The sequence below is a fragment of the Podarcis melisellensis genome, assembly GCF_964234715.1.
Source record: "Podarcis melisellensis genome assembly, chromosome: 15".
NCBI lineage: Eukaryota > Metazoa > Chordata > Lepidosauria > Squamata > Lacertidae > Podarcis > Podarcis melisellensis.
The window spans coordinates 35,750,844-35,756,843 of record NC_138532.1 but is presented as its reverse complement, the minus strand read 5'-3'; positions in this window follow the sequence as shown (position 1 = coordinate 35,756,843).

Here is a 6,000-nt window from a genome sequence, read left to right as displayed (position 1 = left end):
TCCCGGTGTTCGGTCCCTGCTCCTGCCAACCTAGTAGTTTAAAAGCACGTCAAAGTGCAAGTAGATAAATAGGTACCGCTCTGGTGGGAAGGTAAACGGCATTTCCGTGCGCTGCTCTGGTTCACCAGAAATGGCTTAGTCATGCTGGCCACATGACCCGGAAGCGGCACGCCGGCTACCTTGGCCAATAAAGTGAGATGAGCACTGCAACCCCAGAGTCAGCCATGACTGGACCTAATGGTCAGGGGTCCCTTTACCCTTTACCTTTATTACTTCACTTGATCTGGACACGATACTTCTGTGGATGTAGTGTGGCAAAATGATGGATGCCATTAAACAGCATTACTGCTCCCAGACTCTTTCCACACATGCTGCTTTGTTCCCCATGATTCACTCATGAAAAAGGCAGGAAAGAACTGTATGTACAGACAGCTCCCACTTGCGTGCAATTTACTTGTGCACAACTGTGCACATGGGCAACACTGGGAACTAAGAAGTGCTCGGTGGCTTGTGAGGAGACCCTCTCTTGAGCCTGAAGAGGATGCACTCTTCTGGTTCCAGGGTGGGTCTCCTTGTGAGTCAGAGGTGCAGCAGGGCTTTGTTGAGGCTGCTCAGCTGACACGCAGGGAAGCGGCTGCTGCGCTACCCCACATGTCGCAGGGAGGCAATTGTGTTACAATCGTTACATCCAAAACCGGGATGAAGGCTGGTCAATAGTTTGTAAATAATAAGAAGTAACAAGAAAGCTGAGCTTGGTTTTTATCTATTTTCCATTCTTTTTTGAATACCATCTGTTCAGTTGCTACTGCTAGGCTGTCTCCCATGCAGAGGCGCAGACCTGGGACCCGGTCTGTGGGTGCCCTGCAGCGTGTGTGTGTGACATGGCATCATGTTGTTGTGCTACGTGTTGTGTGCACAAGCAACCCCTGCTCTCTGGCTCCCATGGCAGAGGTCCCGGTCCAGTCACCACCAGAGAACCAGAGGTAAGGCAGCAGGCAGCAGCAGTGCTGGCATACAGAGGCTGGGCACCTCCAGTGAAATTTTTGTGGGTGCCCAGGCACCCAGGGCCCCCTGAAGTTGGCACTAGTTTTCCCATGGAATGAAGTTATTAGGGCTTTGAGCACTCACCTCAGAGCAAATATACCGTACTTTTCCATGTATAAGACTAGGGTATTTTATTCAAAAATAAGGTTTAAAAACTGGGGTGTCTTATACATGGGTAGTGGGTAGGGGTGGCGGGTGATTGGTTGCAGCCGCGAGCTGCAGATTGCCACTGGTGATTTGTAGTGCGATTGGCGGCTGTGGCAAGGGTTTCTTTGCGTTGGCTGTGGGAAATGGGTCTGTGATTGGTTGCTGCCTCAAGGGCTGCTGAGGATTGGCTGCCACTGCAGCAATTGTGCTTGCTATTAAATTCCGCTGTTGGCAATTGGGCAGCCGCTTGCAGCAGAAGCGAGCGATTTTTAGTGAGCGGTTGCAATCGGGGGGTTAGTGATTTACACCCCCCAAAAAAGACAAGGGGGCGTGTTATACATGGAAAAGTACGGGACATGTATTCTTATTCTTATTTTCTATAATGCTTTTATTTATTTTCATGGTACAGAAGATAGCTTTCGAGAAAACAATTGTTACAACAATATTCTTATTCCTCTTTGCCCACCCTTCCCAGGGTGCGTTGCAAAAATGAAAACACCTTAAAAACAGTTTAAAACAACTTGCAGTCACCATGGCACCAGCTTCTCATCTGTGTTTTATTATTATTATTTTCATTTCGCATCCAGTTTCCCTCATGCCCTAAAAGAATAAAAGAAAAAGAAAAAAAATCTGATCCAGGCCTACCACCCGATTAGATCAGCCTGTGACATTATTATTGGGAAGTGTTGAAAACTCATCTCTGTTACCGAATGTAAATCTCCTCTGGAAAAACAGCTTCCCCTTGAAAAATATATTGTTTGATTTGCAACGTGATGTTTATGGTTGCCTTTTCACATTATCGTTTTGGCGATGTGGAGCGATGATGCATATGCGGGCTTTCCAGGCGCCGAGAAAATTAGTGCTTTGGAAAGATTCATCTTTCTCCCTCCCACCATCTACCCCGTCCTTGTTATTGATGTCCTGTCAGTAACCATGCTCTAATATTCTTTCCAGAGAAGCTAATGACACCAGCAGAATACACTGAACTGCTGTTTCCTTCAAGCTGTCTAGATAAAAGACAGCACTGTTGGATGTGGAAAAACGATCATCTGGTGACTGGGGAAAAAAAAAAGACGACTGACTTTTTCTCCTCATGGATGTCGTGTGCATGTTAAGATAATCTGGGGTGGGCGTCAATGAGAATGGTTGTCTCCTGGCTGTAGAACGCTATCCCTGACAGGTTTGGCAAGTTCATGGAAGACCAAGAGAGAAAGAGAAAGCATGGTAGAGGTGTGTAGAATTATTGTATTGTGTGGGGAAAGTGGCTTGAGAAAAGTTTCCCTACGTCTCTCATAGCACTCTATCTAGGACAGAGCTTTCCAAACTGTGTGTCGTGACACATTAGTGTGTCACCTGCAGTGTGTAGGTGTGTCATGTGAATTCTCCCCACTTCTTTGACGATCTCTCATAGATTGTCTTCCATAAACATGGTTTTAACAGTGAATCTGTAAGTGACTGTGTGGAGGCCAATTCTGGATCCACACGTCCTTCCACTGTGGGGACAAAGGTTTCTGGGTGGGAGTTTATCATGGTGAGGGTTTGCCATGTATGCCTTCCTCTTAGCACGTTTCTCCCTTGCGTCCTGAGTTTGAGCATCTTCAAAGCCCATGACATCTTTGGTAAAGGCTGTTCTCCAACTGGAGCTCTTGCAGACCAGGGTTTCCCAGTTGTCAGTGTTTATATTACATTTTTAAAAGATTTGCCTCGAGAGAGTCTTTAAGCCTCTTTTGTTGACCACCAGCATTACGCTTTCCATTTTTAAGTTTGGAATATCGTAGTTGCTTTGGAAGATGATAATCAGGCATTCACACAACATGACTAGTCCAATGAAGTTGATGTTGAAGAACCATTGCTTCAACACTAGTGATCTTTGCTTTTTCCAGTACATTGGCATTAATAATAATAATAATAATTTATTATTTGTACCCCGCCCATCTGGCTGGGTTTCCCCAGCCACTCTGGGCGGCTTCCATAAAAACCAGAAATACACTAAAATATCACAGATTAAAAACTTCCCTGAACAGTTAGTTTGCTTTTCTTCCCAAGTGATGTGTAAAAATTTTTGGAGACACCGTTGATGGAATCTTTCAATGAGTTGGAGATGGTCTTTATAAGTGGCCCATGCTTCACAAGCATGCAGTAAGGTTGGTAGTACAATAACTTTGTAGGTGTATCATGTGAATGCTCCCCACACTCCTCCTGGGACTGGAAAGGGGTTAGCTTCACTTCTGGTTTGCCAGTAAAACTGAATGACTGTGTCGCAAAATGATGCATGTCTCAAAAGTGTGTCACCAACAAGAAAAGTTTGGAAAGCTCTGAACTAGGGGGGCATCTCATGAAGCTGAATGTGGAGAGATTCAGGACAGACCAAAGGAAGTACCAAAGATGGCAGAGGTTCTGCTCCACCTCCACTCTCCAAGGCAGTATGTCTCTGAAGATTAGTTGTTGAAAACCACAGGAAGGAAGAGTGCACTTGTGCTCAGGTCATCTTTTGGGGCTTCCCAGTGGCATCAGGTTGGCCATTGTGAGATGAGGATGCTGGACTAAATGGGCCTTTGGTCTTGTTTGTGAGTGAGTTATAGAGCTAAATAACGTGGCTCTAGTTCAAGGAGGGACATTCTGGGGCCCTTCAGTTGTTTTAAGTACCACAACTCTCATCATCTCTGACCACTGACTGTGGTGATTTGGGCTGATGGGTTGGGGTTTAGCAACACCTGGAGCAGTGGTTCTCAACCTGTGGGTCCCCAGATGTTGTTGGACTACAACTCCCATCATTCCTAGCCAGCATGACCAGTGGTCAGGGATGATGGGAGTTGTAGTCCAACAACATCTGGGGACTCACAGGTTGAGAACCACTGATGGAGGGTCACAGGTCCCCCCATCCTTGCTGTAGTACAACCAATTATATTTTTCTCAACCCAGGCATGGGGGAGACAGAGGTGTATTCAAAACCTCAGTCTACCAAGCCTCTTGGCAACACAGAGAACTGCCCAATGAGCAACTAGACCTGCAAGCTTTCTTGTCTCATAGACAAAGCAGTTTGACTTCTGGATGAAGTCATCCACCTTTTGCAAATCCCTAACTGACACCAGAGCCAGACTGCCAGCTGCAGAAATAATGACACTTCTTTGCTTTAAACAAATGGCATCATCCAAATGAAGAGAGGATTCTACCAAGGCTGAAAGTAACCTATGGAATTTTACATGGGTTTGAGGAGAAAGATACGGCGCCTGGAATTTTGCAACAGCAATGACAGTGCATGATCCAACAGAATGGCTTCATAGAAGTCATTTGATGTTGAGATGTCTACACTTACTGTTACAAGTTCCTGCCATACCATGGGAGGAAACTCACCAGGAGCACCCAGGACATTGACCAGAAAAGTATCTTGTCATGGGGACCTGGAAGAAGAGCATCACTGGTGGCAATGCCACCGTGTCCCACTTAGTCGAGAAAAGAGACTGTAAGAACTTCTGCAAACAGATAAGCAATGGCCCAATAGTGACCAAGCATGAAACACCAAACGCTCCAATGTAACTGGCTCAATGAACTGACCAGGTTTACTGTCCTGGTCCAGCCCAGAAGGAGACTAAATCGGAAACCATTGTAGCTGCATTTTGGTGGGAGACACTTAGCTTGAACCACTGCAGATATGTCCAATTTCTTTGCAACAGTAGCCCACTCTCTGGGTTGTATAGTGCAGATGAGACCCAAGTTATACTCAGAGCGGACCCACTGAAAATGACAAGCCTAAGTTAGTCGTGCCTATTAATTTAAATGGGTCTACTGTGAGTAGAGCTAACGTTGGCTGAAACACATAATCAGAGCAAAGTCAAAATAAACACTTGGTTCCAAGGCCTCCGCTGAGTTCTGGCTGAACCCCATATATCCTTTCATAAGCACAATAAGATCGTCTCAGTTGGCTGTCACTGTTGAAGGAAATGCACCCAGGACATGATCAGAGGTACTGGAAATTCTGAATGCATGTGTATGAACGGCATACACATATCAATTGAACAGGTTCTCTTCAAGGAAGCAAGAAGCTTCCTTGGGAAGAGAAGGGGCCAATGTAACTGGGTTGTTAACAGAGACGTGCAAATACTGTACACCCATGACTCACAGTTGACAGGGCAATATATTTCATATTCAAGTTTTGCAGGAGAGTCCACAGGATGCCAGGGATTAGAATCACAGAACTGTAAAGTTGGAAGGAACCATGAAAGCCATCTAGTTCAACCCCCTGCAATGCAGGAACCTTTTGCCCAACATCAGTCTTGAACCCATGACCTTGACATTAAGAGTCTTGTGCTCTACCAAGTGAGCTACCATGTTTGGTGTGCCTGTGGTCTGACCCAGAAGGGCATTTCCTAAATTTTCAATGTACTTTTTTAAAAAAAGTGAGAACCGGCCCCCCAGAATTACACACTTCAAATCTCATGACTGGATCACTCAGCTAAGTTACCACAAGCACCCATATTTTAAAAAATGACACAAAATGGGGGTGTAGAACGAAATGCCTTGTCCTGTGGCTAGCTTCCTAATGAATGCAGTGGTGATCAATCAATCAATGCTTCCCGAACGCTTGGCTCTTGGCTTGCTGCATCTGTGAACGCAAATTGAATGGACAATAACGAACCCTCCCTAATTAGTCTCCACAGCTGCAAGTGTTACGGCCTCGTATAGGACATACCTTGTTAAATTTCATGGTATGTATAATAGAGTGTTGTAGTTAAAATGATTAAGATTGGCCGTGTGTATTGCTTAGTAAAACAAAATTAGCCAGACTCGGCAGCAATAAATGCGCTGCTT